The 16,217-nt window shown below is 41.0% G+C and overlaps 1 protein-coding gene and 1 long non-coding RNA gene across 10 annotated transcripts in view; one reads left to right on the forward strand and one right to left on the reverse strand.

The window, feature by feature from the left end:
• The window catches only part of NCKAP5 (NCK associated protein 5), a 983,894-nt gene that overhangs the window by 136,722 nt on the left and 830,955 nt on the right, over window positions 1-16,217 (reverse strand). The window lies entirely within an intron of this gene.
• On the forward strand, window positions 225-7,985 carry LOC121030466 (uncharacterized). Of its 2 annotated transcripts, XR_005790219.1 has the most exons (4): window positions 225-562; window positions 1,984-2,602; window positions 4,310-4,401; window positions 7,826-7,985. It is a non-coding gene; the product is annotated as an uncharacterized LOC121030466 (long non-coding RNA). The 2 variants fall into 2 exon arrangements; XR_005790218.1 differs by having other exon boundaries at window positions 231-2,602.

The following is a 16,217-nucleotide window of genomic DNA, read 5'->3' on the forward strand; positions in this document are numbered from 1 at the left end:
CATATATGGGAGACAAAGAAGTAAAAAAGGTATTAAAAAACTACGCCACATGGCATTCAGGGCTAAGTTTCTAGGGTACCAACCCAACTGAGCCATACTGGCACAAATAAAGTTACTTCCTGAAAAGAAAAGCCTCCATGTCATGACTCTGTGCGAGAATCCTGCCACATGACCTTTTAGGACACCACATTCTCTGCCACTGTGATATCTTACCTAGGACACAACGATGAACAAACACAGTCCCCACCCCCAAAGGCACAGGTAGGAAGACAAGCCATCGGGCACCCTCACTGTCATGTGCCATGTAAATCTCAGCAGGAGGCTCCATGGAGGCTTTCCTGAGAAAAATAGCTAAATTGAGAATGTAGGAACAAGAAATGATGACTCAGGTGAAGGAACCAAGAAAGGAGGGGGAGAAAAAAAAGGCCTTCTGGGCAGAACGTATGCAAAGGTCCAGAGATGAAAGAGTGTGACATCTTTCTGCAAACAGTTGAGCAAGACCATGGAGGCCAAAAGATGAGAGAGACATCTCAGCAGTAAGAAATCTGTGGCAAGTCATACAGTGAGTAGTAGTAAGGGCTCGGACTTGAACTCATCACTGTCTCCAAGGCACATGCTTTCCCCTTTATCCCTTTGCCAGGCCCACATTTTCTCCTAATGCTGAACTTAGCTGTGGCCTCCATTACTCTTATCTATGTAAACAAGCAAGGCAAGGTCTATAAGAAGGGACTGGAAGGGTCCCTGGAAGGAAATGTAGACACAGTGGAGACACACAGAGCTTCTGTGCCTTTGAGGGGTGCTTCTTGGTTGCAGGGAAGGCAGGGGGTTCAACCTATGATGCTTACTTCACCTCTGCATGCTAAAACTGTGCAGATTGCTGCTAGCACTCCAGAGGTCTCTAATCGCTAATCAAGAAGACACAGGGTGACTCCCTTGGTGAACCAAAGGGGTTCATTTTCCAGGCTGTTGGCAAGAAATCATACCTGGGCCCTACTCTCTTCTTGCAAGTACAACAAGGAGACATCAAAATAAAGAGTGCCTAGCACTAGAAGATTAAACTCCAAGGAAGGGGAAAGGTCTTGTTGGTGTTTTGGAAACAAACAAAACAAAAAACAAAAAAAACAAAACAAAACAAAAAAACAAAACCAAAAAAAAAAAAAAAAGGAGAATTATATATAAGATGTATGCCTCCTTACATTATTAAAAGAAAGCTGAGAACAAGTGAAATTCAGAGTTTGGGAGATATCTGCTGGGGCCTTCACAGACTATAGGATTCACCCTCATGGCACTTCCTGGCATGGAGTCTAGCGTTAAGGACTAGATCAGACGCCCATGAAAATGACTTTTGTGCTATGCACTCATCTGCATTTTATAGGCCAGTGTCCTTGTTCTAATAGGACAAGTTCCTGGAGTCCCACTCATTTAATATTTGTGAAGATGTATTACGTAAACTCAATTTCTGGCTGAACGTTCAACGAGGGCCCATAGTCTCACTGCCCCTGATAGTTAATACTAAGTTGTACGTTATCAGGTTTCAGACTTATTACTTCAGTTTGCTTTATAGGCTTTGTTGCCACAGATCCACATCAGTTTCCCTGTGGCTTTATCCCCACGGCAGTTTTTTAAATCCACTGTTACTTTACCCCATGGTAAGAAATGCCTCATGGTGTTACAAACAAGCAGTTGAAAATTGTTATTTATGTGGCTCCCTAATAGCAATTTGAAATATAGGGCATAAAATTACTAACTTACAATACTGTTCAATATTAACAGTGGGAAAGGTAATGTGTTAAACAGACATTAAAGGATTAGCTGTAAAATACATTTCACTAAGCTAAATCATTTCTTGGCAAATGGCAGTTTTCAGCTATTACGTAGGATTTATCAAGTCAAGTGGATTTATTTTTATTTTTCTATTAGTTTGCTAAATATATTCTATATTTAAATTTCAATCTTGTGGATTTTTTTCCCCGGCATATTAAGAGAGGCTGTTGAAAACAGAATGTGAAATAGAAGTGATGCCAGACTTTCAAGTCAAAATCGCTCCTTGGTTTCTCCAGCAAATCGACTAAAGACTCAAACGTAACATCCAAGAGAAAAGTAAATGGATATGATTTTACAAACATTTGTATGACAGATTAGGGAGTTACAAGTGCATCAGAGAATACAGTAAAAAGGCATGTTCTCCACAAGACATGAAACAGTGTTTCTACTCTTTTTCTTTCTTTTTTTTTTTTTTTTTTGCTTCAGACAACACTTTGTTCTAATCAAGCATGTTCAGTAAACGTTTATGTATTTGTGAATCAGGCACGGAGGAAGAAGGTGGAAAGAGAAATTCCTAATCTCCCAGGGTGGAAATTGTGAAGTATTAAATGGATATCCGATGCATAAATACAAATAACATAATCTCTCTATTTTCTTCTGAGACAGTCACCAGTTACAATAATCCTAAAATTATCCTATCTTCTCAAATCCCTCAAGATTTATTAATTTTCATAAACTGCTTTGATGGAAACTTTCTTAAAAGATGCAAAGTAACCTTTCTCGAGCTCTCCTTATACTTCAGATCATGGACAGCATTTTCAACCTCAGAATACCAAAAGTGATTTCCTACTTTTCAAAGGAATTGGTTATGGATATATAAATAACTATTACAAAGAAATGAGCATTATGGAGCAAAGAAACTGCTCTTATACTCATTTGAGAAATGATGAGAGGATCCAGATTCCCAAGAAGTAATTATTATTATAAAATTAAGGGTCTGCTTTGAACACTTGTTAATCATCAGCTGGTTTTAAAGACAAAAATTTTTTCCCCAAGACTGTGAGTCGCAGACTATAAAGATTTCTCCCCAAATGTCCCTGTTAATAATTCTAAATGGCTTCAAAACATTTATTACATATAAATCTTTACTTTTTTTGTTCAGCTGTTTTATGTGGGATGGTAAATTTCTTTTCATAAATACTTTTATATTGATCAAAAACTAATGGAATAAGACGCCCTCCAACTTGAGTACATAAAAATACAGTCAGCGTGTAAAATGTGAGTCATTTATTCAGAAAGCCGATGGTTGGTTCCCGGAAGATGTCACCTAGCCCAGCAAGTCACTGAGCTAGGCTAGGATGGAGTCCGGGCCCACGCACTGTGGCCATGTTCATCGCATCACCTGGACACCTCCATCAACTGGAATCCAATGAACCCCAACCCTTGATTAGCTGACTTACTTATTATTACCTTTTTACCTGACATATTTAAGACAAAGATGATCAACAACTAGAAAACTAGCTTTTAAACATTCAGGATAAATCCTGGGTCTGAGTTTACACATTACTCCCTTCCCCATTTGCCACATCCATAACCAGGGAGGCAAGGCTGGCACGTGGCCAAGGTATGATCCGGCTTGGGTTCAGATCCTGGCTTTGTGTAATTTAAGGCAAGTTACTGTACCCTTTGAGCCTTAGTTTCCTTTATGGATAATAGTAACAACATCAACTCAAAGGGCCTCATTGCAGATTTGATGTTCAAGAGAAGGAACTCTGGAGTTATAAGGTTGTGGTAAGAATTCAATTCACCAAGGGGTTTGGACACATGAAATGCTCAACAAATGTTAGCTATTTTCATAACCAGTGACATAACTTGTGCAATGCAGGGGACCATTTGTAAAAAAAAAAAAAAAAAAAAAAAAGATACTAAGAATTTCACAGTGGTGACAGAACAGTATTACATCAAGCACAGGGCCCTTCTAGCCCCTGTGTGACTGTACAGATTTGCACCCAAGAAGTCCACCCTGGCTCTTATCTTCTCTGATTATTTATTATTAGACTCGGAAAGATACTCCCAGACCAGAAAAAGATCTGGTTATGTTCCCTTTGCTAAGCTTGCTGAGGTAAGAGTAGACTTGAATCTTAACATAATTTTCAAAGACAGAATAGCCTGATTCCCACCCCCTCTTGCATCTACCCTCAATTAGTGTCAGTGCCAAAAGTATGCCTGATAGTATAAACCAAAAAGAAGTCCTGAGACAGCTTCCTAATATCATTTCCAGTGAAAAGCCACCATTTCGGTAGCATGTAGGTGATGATAATTTGCAACACGAGACCCCAAACTCCAGAAAATGCCAATAGCAGGGTATCCAGTTGAGATAGAAAAAAAAAAAAAATACACAGAGCAAGGGAGAGTGGGGTCAATATTTCTTGGAAAATCAGTTTTGTTAATTCTGAGGTAGCTGCTTTATAATCAGAATGTTAGGTAGGAGTGGCTTGTTCTAAGTCCCTCTTGTTTCCACTTATTTCCTTTCCTGTTCCTACAGGAAGATTGCCCATATCCTGGAAAATGCTCCTGCCTGGACAGGAAACATGGGAGGAATCCCTTGCTGAGACATCAAGATGGCTCCAGGTGAAAGTAAGCTGAGCTGTGTCTTATATTCACATTTTCATTTCTGTGCCCACCCACCTGACTTTCCTGTCCCACTCTTTATTTTGTAATGTTTATTTTTGAAAGAGAGAGAGAGAGGGGGCGCATGCATGAGTGGGGGAGGGGCAGAGAGACAGGGAGACATAGAATCTGAAAGCAGGCTCAGGGCTCTGAGCTGTCAGCACAGAGTCTGAAGCAGGGCTCGAACTTGTGAACTGGAAAATTATGACCCGAGCCGAAGCTGGATGCTGAACTGACTGAGCCACACAAGAGCCCCATTTCTTGTCCTACTCTTTAGCAACCCCTTTGTCATAACACTCCCTGATGTTCCCAATCCTGAAATTCACTTATACTTGTCCTGTTGTTATTCATGGTCTCTAACATGACAGATTCAAGGAGCAGTTCTTAGTAAAAACCCTAGGCAGACAAACAATGAAGTTATATAAAATGGCAAATAATGACTTCAGAATTCTACCCATATAACCTTTCCAGATAAATCTCTGAGAACAGACAGTTTCCTTTGCCACTGCACTATCTAGACATGGCCTCCCAAAGGATACATATAAGTCACAGCACCAAGTTTCTCCTATTCCCCTCCCTAAACTGTAGTGTGTAGCTATAATTGCCAAGTATAAAAACAGCTATTATTATATTATACCATGTGGTACCACTATCACATATCTCTCAATATGAAAATCCTTTAGCAATGTCCAATTAACCTTAGCCTGGGCCAAGACAGACTCTGTCATGTGCCAGCAAAGAACCATGTAGCCTGCTGCTGGTCAGTGGAATAATTGTGAACCTCTTAAATTCTTTTTTCACATTTACTTCTTGAATCTGTCACCAGACCCTAGAACCCTCTGAAAGAACTAGGCAGTTTTCAGTACGATCTCATTATTGACATTTATGTTGATTGATGTTGGCTCTTACAGAATTGGAATCTGCAGATCAATTTCCTTATTAGATTCTTTCTCCCTGCTGCCATAATCATTTTATCACATAGGTTGCTGCTATCAAATGCTGCTTTGTCACTATGTAATGGGACAAGCCAAACCAGTTCCTCTAGTCTGTTACAAGAAACAGAAAATTCTCCTGGTTTTAAATCTGACTTTCCTCAAATTTTAAGAAATTCCCGGATAATTATACTTGAACATCCTCTTTGTAAAAACTATGCCCCATGGAGGAACCAGCGATAATCTTAAGGTAAGTGCACACAATACTACTTAGAACCATTTGTCCTTTCCTCTCAGAGACTGTCCAATGTCAAATTATGAAACAGGTGCCATCCACATGGTGACTTTTGCCAGCTAGGTAGAGCAGGTGATCATGTCAGGGTCTCTGGTAGGCTTCCCAAACCTGGCCAGGTAGTTTTGTGTAAAGGGGGAGAAACAAACCCTCCAAAGTGCTTCTAGCCCCACAAGTGGTCACCATTTGTAAGAGAGCTAAGAAAACAAAAACAAAAACAGGGTGGCTGTCATCAGAGGATGCATCCCTACTCTAGAGAGAACAACTCAAGCGTATTAAGTAAACATTGCATGGAAAGAATAAATAATCATCCTTGTATCTACACAGGCCTGCAATTCCTAGGAAATATACAGACTCTCGGGGTTCCTTAATGTGAGAGCTCAGAGATCCATGAGTAGAATTCAGAGCCTTTGTGAACTTGGAGGAAAAAACAATGCATCTTTAGTTTCACCAAACTTGAACTATAATTTAACATTTCCGGGGCGCCTGGGTGGCTCAGTCGGTTAAGCGGCCGACTTCGGCTCAGGTCATGATCTCGCAGTCCGTGAGTTCAAGCCCCGCGTCGGGCTCTGTGCTCACAGCTCAGAGCCTGGAGCCTGTTTCAGATTCTGTGTCTCTCTCTCTCTGACCCTCCCCCGTTCATGCTCTGTCTCTCTGTCTCAAAAATAAATAAACGTTAAAAAAAAAATTAAAAAAAATTAACATTTCCTTCAGTTGTGAATGTAGGCATGAAACTACAGTGGTATTAATTGGTGACTCTGTCACTACAAGAGATCACAGACATCTTCATGTCACATTGCAGTTGTAGTAATATCTATAAATATTATACATTGGAATCATTACATAAGAACTAAGTTAGAACTTCCATTTGAGCTTTTTATTTCATGCTTTAGGAATGAAGCTCATCTTACATATTTTTCAACACCTTAGTAATGGCACCTCAGTATAACCGGTTTCCTTTTATAATCCCATGTCTTCGTGCATGTAATAGCATTGTTCTGAGAAGGGGACCAAAGGCTTCTCTGGTCTAAAAAAAAACTGGGCCATGGCTAAAACATGGTTATCAGCCTCAATTACGTCACTACTCCCGAACCCTCCATCTCACGTCGTTTGTGATGTGGAGACGTTCTGTTGTGGCTCTGACTTCCCACATGTGTGAGGAAGAATGGGTGGATTTCAGCCATCCTGGGTCCTGATGGTTACCTCCAGCACCTGGTAATGCTGGCTCTGGTTGGGCAAGGAACGTACATTAATTTGAATCTCCACTAAAATAAATGAGCTTTCTTTTCATTGCCAAGCTGAGCTCTACAGCTATGATTGTTATGTATCATTGCAATCTAGGCCTTAATGGCATTTTAGCCCTGTGGTGGGTTCACAGAGAAACTATTTTCAAACTTCAAAAGGCCATTAAAACATGTGCAGATGTCTGGAAAATTAATACTATTATCTAACTCTCACCCTTTGCCTGTAGGAGGCAAGGAAGAGACAAGGCTCAATAAAGATATTAGAGATCAATACATGGTCATAAAGCAAAGTGCTGTCCTTCCGGGGAGTGCGGGTGGTGACAAGTAAGGAAGCTGACAGTGCTTTTGAAGAGATTTTCTCATTAGATTTTTTGTCAAAGTCATTCACGTAATCTATTAAAAATTTAAAGAGAGAATAGGGATGGCATGGAAGGTAGAAGAAGGGAGAAAGAGATAAAGATAATTTTCTGCTACCCTACTTCAATTTTGATGTTCAAGGTCCTGAGATCTCAAGAGTGGAGGTGTTCATTCATTCACATGACAGAACCCGGATTTGTCAAGGTTAATGTTGAACAAGTTACAGTTTCTGTTCTCAAGTGTTTTGAATTTGAGAGACTTCAGCACATTCTGTAAATTCTCAGGATACAGAGATATTCTCATAGTTTCAAGGCTTTTATAAAGTTTTTAGAACCATGGTCTCTTTTCTTCCTTTTTATCATTTTATTTCTAACAGATTTTATTCTGTAAGTGTCCCAGCTACCCCAATAAAACATGAAAACAAGACTTAATTTTTTATCACAGAATGGAAGCTTTACACTTTTATTAAAGAATTTCTTTTAGAGAGTTCTTCAATATAGAAAGAGGAAAGAGAAAGAAAAATGTTTTAGAAGACATTTTCAGCAGTTTTTTGTCTGTTTTCTCAGATGGATGGAGCTGACCATGGGAAATATACTGGAAATTCTTAAAGCATTATATGGAATCGTCTCTACAGATAGCCCTTCATCAAAAAACCTGAAAACATTAACAGACTGTGGGTAGTGCATCTGTTTAAATTCAAGAATAAAGAAGACTGTGTCAGCCTCAGCCAAGATTGCACCTACCTGTAAGAAACAGAAAAACTGACTCTAAGGGGCTTAGACATAAACAAATCTTAGGCATCTGTATTCTTACAAAGCAAGAAGTTCGGAGCTAGGTGGTCAATGAGATTACGGGGGTTATTTGTTAGTACATCATAACCTAGCTTATACTGACAAAGCAAGCTCACATGAAATGACACCCAAAAGACCTGTGGCAAAGGGTCTAAAACAGGAGCATGTATTAGCAATCTCTCAACCATATTTTAATTTCACTGGGGTAATTGTGGGTAACACATCCTTCCAAATGGAAAGTTTTCCTTTTCAATTTCAAAATAAGGACTCTCAGGATTGCATTCAGCTGTCAACAACAACAGCAACAACACAAAAAGCCTGACTTACAATGTCATAAGCTTATAGTAGCATTTATATTTCTCACACAGCAAGATGTCTGGAGGTAGGCAGTCCAGAGCTGGTCGTGTAGTTCATTCATATCATCAGGAAGTCAAACTCTTCTCATTCCTGTCTTGTTCTGCCATCTTTTGTGTGAAGGCTCATGCTAAGATAGCTGCTATATTTCCTGGCATTGCCTCCACCTTCCAGATAGGAAGAAGGGGTAAGCATAAATGAACACTACAGCTGTGTTTCACCCCTTTTATCAGGAAAACAAAAGCTTGCCATAAATCCCCACAGCAGATTTCCACAAAGGTCTCATAGGCCAGAAGCAGGTCAACCTGGACTCTCTTAGTACAAAGGGAAGCTGAGAAACAGCATATTTGTCTTTCTAGTATCTGGGGTAGAAGAAATAAGGAAGAAAGGTGTCAGCTGAGTGTGGTGGTCATGAATGCTACTTACTAAATATGTCCAATTCTCTTTCCTTCTCGGGACATGTCTACTTGTGTTTCTTAACGTCTCTATGGTTGAGTGGGGCCATATACTTAGTCTGACCAAAGCATTTTTAATAGTGATGTGAAACCATCCATAGCTCTCTTCTTCTCAGCCTGGTGATTGGCAATGTTTGAGATGGTGGCTACTCCATCAGTAATGTCTCCTGAGTGTCTAAGATGTGTGGCTGGCTCCCGTGCTGACCTACAAAAGTAATCTAGCATAAGAAACAAATCTTTGTGTCTGAAGCCACATATATTTTGCAGTTGTTTGTTACTACAGCTTACCATAGCCCATCCTGACTGATTCAATGAGTCAACTTAAAATGTCAGCCAGAAGGAACAAGTTTGAGAGGCAAGTAGTCTCAGGTAGGCCAATGTCTTAGAGATCTCTGAAGCAATACTGATTTCAGTGGGATAATATCCTGAGGCCAACTTTCTCTACTTCAAGCGCAGTTAAGTGGTCTTTAATTCATACTATTATAGCTGTCCTTGTACTGCCCATGGGACATAGACAAATTATCCCTCTCTCCTGTGTCTCTACACAGGTGAGTAGCTAATGAAACATAGCGTGTTCAAGGTAAGCCACCAAATTTAATATGAACTTCCAGGATGACCACCCACAAAAATTTAATGTATGATAATGACAGATGGCATAGTTTATGACAAGCCTAGTTAATGATACAATTCACATGTCTGCATTGCTGAGACTGCCCTTAAGAGGAAGCCAAAAAAAACTAGGGGTGCGGGGAGGTGACTAAGAGTTAAAGCATTAATGGCCTCTTCAGTTACATTAAGAATCTGATTTTATCTCTGAATATACTATTTCACAACCTCAGCAAAGTCAATAGAAATTCATTCAGTAGTGACAGGGCTTTTCCACAAGGACTCCAAAGCCACCAGTATCAAGCCACTGTAACAGAGGCAAGTCATTTGGGAGAAGAAAGGGGACATTAGGAGACTTTAGTACAAAGGAGGTGGATTGCTTGACTAGCTGTTTCAAGTTTCACTGTTGTTTATGTTTCATTTTAACTACTACCCCTGGTCTTACCATGGGATGAGAGAAGTAAGCCACATGGATTTGCACCAGCAAAACGCTTAGTTCCACAAAAGATAGCAACACCGAATCTTCCACAACATGCTTCTGTGCTAAAAGTCACTTAACATAACTTCAGGCTCATCTGGATGGAAATGTGTGGAGAGTAGGGGGAGCAACAAGGAGAGTACTCAATGGCTACAAGTGTCAATGCTGATTCGGTCCCTTCGAGACAGTCCTGTTCCAGTTCCCACTTGCAAAGGTCAAAGCTTAGTTTGAAAACAGCAATGGAAGAACAGAAGGTTATTGTCACGTAATGCTACACTTCCAGGGGAGCTTTCAAGTGCTCCTTTAAAAGAAGGTATGTGAGGGGCACCTGGGTGACTCAGTAGGTTAAACCTCTGACTTTGGCTCAGGTCATGATCTTGCGATTCATCGGTTTGAGCCCCACATCAGACTCTGAGCTGTCATGGGTTCGAGCCCCGAGTCAGGCTCTGTGCTGACAGCTCAGAGCCTGGAGCCTGCTTCAGATTCTGTGTCTCACTCTATCTCTGCCCCTCCCCTGCTCACATTCTCTCTTGGTCTCTCAGAAATAAATAAACAAGCCTTAAAAGAAGATGTGTGATAAACTCTTCCTTTTCTAAACTCCAAGTACACCTTCCCTGCATGTGTACCTGCCTCATTTTGTGTGTGTGTGTGTGTGTGTGTGTGTGTGTGTGCGTGCGTGATCTTCAAGTGTGAATTTTTAAAGCAAACATAAATATTGTAAATTTAGGGGCATTAATAATAACGGTTATAGCTATAGTTCCTTCTAAATATTTCAATGGATTCCCACTCTTCCATAAAAAAACATAAACCCTTTAAATCTTTGAATCATTTAATTTTATGTATTCTTTTGGTATTTCATTTGGGAGTTATGGGGTGTGAAATATGCACCATGATGAGAAAACAATTAACCAGCACACCTGTTGTTTATGCATATCGTATTGAAGAAGGGCCAGCTGGAGCTATTATTTTAATCCACAGTATGGTGTCAACCAGGGGGCTATCAGAGGTGACCTGATGACACTGAATTATACTTTCATTTGTATTACATGCCTTGCACTTGGCCCTGATGCTGGAATGATACTTCTCAAGTTAAAATTGCGTCTTTAACTCATAATTAGTGAGATTTTCAGATTTAGTAGAAAAATTAAAGTTCAGATTTACTACAGAAGTAGTAAGTGATAGAATTGTGTTTTTTTTTTTAATTTTTTTAACCTTTATTTATTATTGAGACAGAGAGAGACAGAGCATGAACGGGGGAGGGTCAGAGAGAGAGGGAGACACAGAATCTGAAACAGGCTCCAGGCTCTGAGCTGTCAGCCCAGAGTCCGATGCGGGGCTCGAACTCACAGACCGCGAGATCATGACCTGAGCCGAAGTCAGACCCGTAACCAACTGAGCCACCCAGGTGCCCCGTAAGTGATAGAATTGTATTAATAACAGAGAAATTGCCATTTATTATATTACTATAAAACAGGGAATTCACAGGTAAAAAGGTAGGGAAAAACTGGCCATTCTAGATTTGTTCCTAATACAAGAGGAGAAATATTCTGTTTGCTACCTTTCATTAACAGACTGTTGATAGTAGATGGAAGCAATGCATATTTAAAAAAATCTTAACCTCTGCTTTAAAAATTGATTTGGGGGCACCTGTGTGGCGCAGTCGGTTAAGCGTCCGACTTCAGCCAGGTCACGATCTCGCGGTCCGTGAGTTCGAGCCCCGCGTCAGGCTCTGGGCTGATGGCTCGGAGCCTGGAGCCTGTTTCCGATTCTGTGTCTCCCTCTCTCTCTGCCCCTCCCCCGTTCATGCTCTGTCTCTCTCTGTCCCAAAAATAAATAAAAAATGTTGAAAAAAAAATTTAAAAAAAAATTAAAAAAATAAAATAAAAATTGATTTGTGGCACATGAAACCAATAATTATATCTCTGGCATGCTAAATGTAGATATGTGGGGGTGGAGGGTTATTTTGTTTAAGACAATGGTTTTCAATCTATCAAACCTAGTGCCCCTTGTAAACAAATATTTTTTAATTCCCCATTTGCTGCATGCCAATGATTTTCACAGTTATTATAACTTAGTATACAGTAAAGAATTAACATTGCAGGCCTGACTGCTATTTCTTAAAAGGCTTGCTTATAACATAGGCCCTGGGCTGGAATCTGAATTACAGAAGGTTCCTACTGTGCTTACTGATCATGGTAGCTGACTGTGCCTAAATTGTTTATACAAATAATGTGGCTCATGCAGAATACCTGCTTTCCTTCTGGGAGTCTAGAATTTGGGTGTGTGCTAGGCAGAGGGTGCCTACCTGACCAGCCCTATTAAAAACCCTGGGAACTGATGCTGTATGAGCTTTTCTGGTCAACAGTATTTCATATGTGCTGTCACAACCCACTGGGGAAGCAGGTGCATCCTGTGTGACTCAAACAGGAGAGTTCCCTTGAAAGCTTGTGCAGGTCTCCCCAGACTTCACTCTATGCCCCTCTGCCAACGGCTGAGTTTGCTTTGTATCCTGTCACTACAATAAACCTTAGCTGTGAGCACAACTAAATACTGAGTCCTGTGAGCCCTCTTAGCAGATCGTTAAACTTAGGGGTGGTATTGGGGCCCCCTGAAACACACACACATACCAACTTCAAAAAAATACATATAATATATAAACTTATAGGAAAGGAAATATATGTGTAATTTGTAATAGAACAATACGCTTGTCAATATGCAAATTCTCAGGCATTACTCTCCTACAGGGTGTAACGAAGTGGTCAGATGCCTGCACCGTGGAATGACCACAGCTGTGACACTATAAACACAGACTCTTACAGGTTTCTTGTGCTGGAGACTCAAATATAATGAAGACCGCTACAAACAATGGCGTGCTTTCCTCAGATGGGGAGCAATTCTTCGTGAAACTATAAACAAAACAAAGCTCAATTCTTCCCTTAAAAAATTCTGACCAAATTCAGCTTACATTAAAACCATCCCAAAAATACTTTGAGTTTCTGCATAAAACAGTGTGAGATGCTCTGCTCAGATAATCATGCGCCCACAGTAAGATCAGGTGGGATGGATGAGGCAGCAAGGTGCACGGGGCTAGGTGTGGCATCTTTGCCTCCAGTCTCTGAAACGCTTCCTAAATACGCGCCAACCAACGATATGCGCCAAACACCTCCTTCACAAGGTGCACCGCTGCTCTGTTCAGAACTACTGGTCTTGGAGAACACATTAATGACTCTGTGGGGCCCAGAAGTGGGGCTTATGGGGAATCTGATATCAGGCGGATGGAGATGCTAAGAGTTAATGATAACATCAAGGAATAAAATAAAGAGAGTGGGTTTCCCTCGTAGCTGAGAGCAGACTTCAGTTCAAATTAGTCTAACAAACCCCTTGTAGGCACGTACAATGCGGTGGGAAAGGACAAGGCAAAAGCAGAGGCCAGGAGAGAGAAAGTGCTTATATTTAGGGGCAAAGAGTCACTCCAATTATCCCCAGAGGTGATGATACAGAAGGGGCTGCTTTTCATACTTGAGCGGAAGACCACAAAGAGAGGGTGGCAAATATGAAGTGTGTCTGTCATTCAGCTGGGGACAGAGTGTGGGGGTATAGTCATAAAAATAGTTACAAATGCAACAACTAAAACTGTCACCAGCTAGACCCCAGACTTGACTTTTAATGTCCACCTGCTTGTACTCATTAACCTTTATCTTACATTCTTCCCTAAGCTCTTCTTTCTGGTTTGCCTCTTAACTCAGGCAAATGAGACCCTAAACCACCCCTCGGGTGATGGTGACTGTCCTGACAAGGCATCCCACTGGCCGAGGCCACCCAGACTGCTTGAGCTAATCCCATGACCCAGGCCTGCGCAGATGGACTGTGGAGTGAGTCCTGGAATGACTGGCAGTTAGTTTTACCTCTTTTAATACTACAATCTCCACCCAAGGAGGCACCTCAGCCTTATTTGCATAACATACAACGTATGTATAGGCATGTTTCCTTAAGGCACACGTGTGACCTTATGGCCGCCTCTAATCCAGTGACAAGACTTCCTGATCTAAATATTCATCCTAATCCATTCACCCTCTCTGGGGAGTCAAAGCTTTGGAAGCGATTCCTCACATGATTTCCTTTCTTTGTGCAAAAACTCACTTGGAGTTTCTGACTCACCAAGGAGCAAAGTCACACTGGTTGGGTTACAAAATGAATGCACAGCTACTGTGCGTCAGGCCAGGTCCTTATGTGTTATTTCAATCCTCACAACTTCCCTGGGAGGTGGCTATGTTTATTAGTTCCATTTTACAGATGGAGAAAACAGAGGTGGGGAAAGGTAAAACAACTTGCTCGAAGGAAAAACCTGGACGATCTGGCTCCAGAGTGCATGCCCTTAAGTTCTATGCCATGAACAATGCATGGGAAACTGTTCTAATCACACTCAAAATTTCACCGGATTTTCTCAGTCTGTTGATTCATGATCTTAAAGTCTGTTTACTGATTCTTGTTTTTGAATAAAGGCCTCTAAAAATAGATGGTTTAAATGTATTTCAGTTGAGTTTCTGAGATGTGATGCAGCTGCCGCATAGCTTTTACAAAGCCCAAGGTTGACCCTGTACCTGTTTTAGTTCACAGCGGGGCCACTACTATATAATTAAGACATTGGTTAAGACATTGGCTTTGAAGTCAGACTCAAGTTCACATCCAAGCTGAAGCATCTACCAGCTGTGTGATCTTATTTGTTATCTGCAAGAAAGGAATATGTTTCCTCATAATATTTTATGGTAATGAACGGACACCCTCCAGGGAAAGCACCTGATGGCACACTGAGGAGTGCTCATTGAACAGTCCTTCTTATCATGACTCCCCTCACAGTGCACAGTCATGTACTTGGTTCAGTCCCAGAAGGCAACTGCCTCTCAGGCCACCCCTCTGGCAGCCTGGTGAGTGTGCTGGCTCAGCACAGAACAAGATGGAGAAGTAGGTGTTTCCTGTCGGCATTCTCCTGTCCAAAGTTCCCTGGGAGTCTTAATGCCCAACACACACAGCGCCCTTCTACAGCCCTGCTCTGAGGCCTGTGCAGGCCCAGTCTGGGCTGTGCTCCATATGACAGGTCTGTCTTCATGATGGCATAGTGCCATCTCAGCTGTCAGCTAAGAGACTTCGTGTCTTATGAAGAAACTGGGGATGGAAGGCCGAAGTGATGATAAAAAGCACTTACAAATATTTATTTGCATTTACTAAAATGATAGCAAGTCATCTCACCAAACGATGAAAGTATTAGCTATGCTTTACTTATGTCAGAGTAATAATGGGTACAATGCAATTAGTTTCCAGTTAACGTACACAGTATGACCTTTGTAGGGAAATAAAGTTTGGATTCTAGTCTTGCTAACTGAATGCCTTTGGGCAAGTTTGAAGTTCATTTCATTATCTACAAGGTGAGGGCAAGAATGCCTACCTTATAAAGTAAGGGGCAAAAATAAATGAGAGAATTTATAAAAAGCATCAGACTTACCCCACAGGAAATTCTCAGTAAGTGGGAGCTGTTACTATTATCTATAACAGGGACTTGCGAACCTATGGGCTAAATCCCTATTTTTGTAAATATATTTTTAAAGGAACACAGCCACGTTCATTCATTTATATATTATCTATGGATGCTTTGGTCTACAAGGGCAGAGTGAGTAGTTCAGACAGATACCTTACAGCCTTCAAAAACTCAGATTGTTACTATCTGAGCCTTTACAGAAAAAAAAAAAAAAGTTTTCTGATTCCGGATCTAGAGTAGGAGTTTTTCAAGCCGTAGCATGCATCAGAATCACCTGTAGGGCTGGATGAAACCCACACTGCTAGGAGTTCCCAGCTTTCTGGTTTAGATCTGTGGTGACCTGAGAATTTGCATTTCTGACTTGCTGCCAGATGATGCTAATGTTGCTGGGACAGGAACCTCACAGGGAGAACAAACCATCTAGAGAAACTTTACCCACCTCTCCTTTCTGCAATTTCAATAGTATACATACATATCATAGGGTTGTTCTGTTGCTGTTGATACAGACATAAGAGGTATTTATATTCTCTATCTGGCGTTCCCGCCAGATTTTCAGATCGCATGACTAGTGAGGACGACTTTTCATCCCTTGGTCCCTACTACAGTCCGAAGACATGACAGATAAGACTCAAGGTTTCTGCTCCTCTTCCACTGGCTAGAGTCTGTTCCTTTCTTCTAACTGAAGCAGAAGCAGAAGCAGAAGCAGAAGCAGAAGCAGAAGCAGAAGCAGAAGCAGAAGCA

Source organism: Herpailurus yagouaroundi, unplaced genomic scaffold (genome assembly GCF_014898765.1).
Source record: "Herpailurus yagouaroundi ecotype Mexico unplaced genomic scaffold, PumYag 140, whole genome shotgun sequence".
In the NCBI taxonomy this organism is placed as follows: Eukaryota; Metazoa; Chordata; class Mammalia; order Carnivora; family Felidae; genus Herpailurus; species Herpailurus yagouaroundi.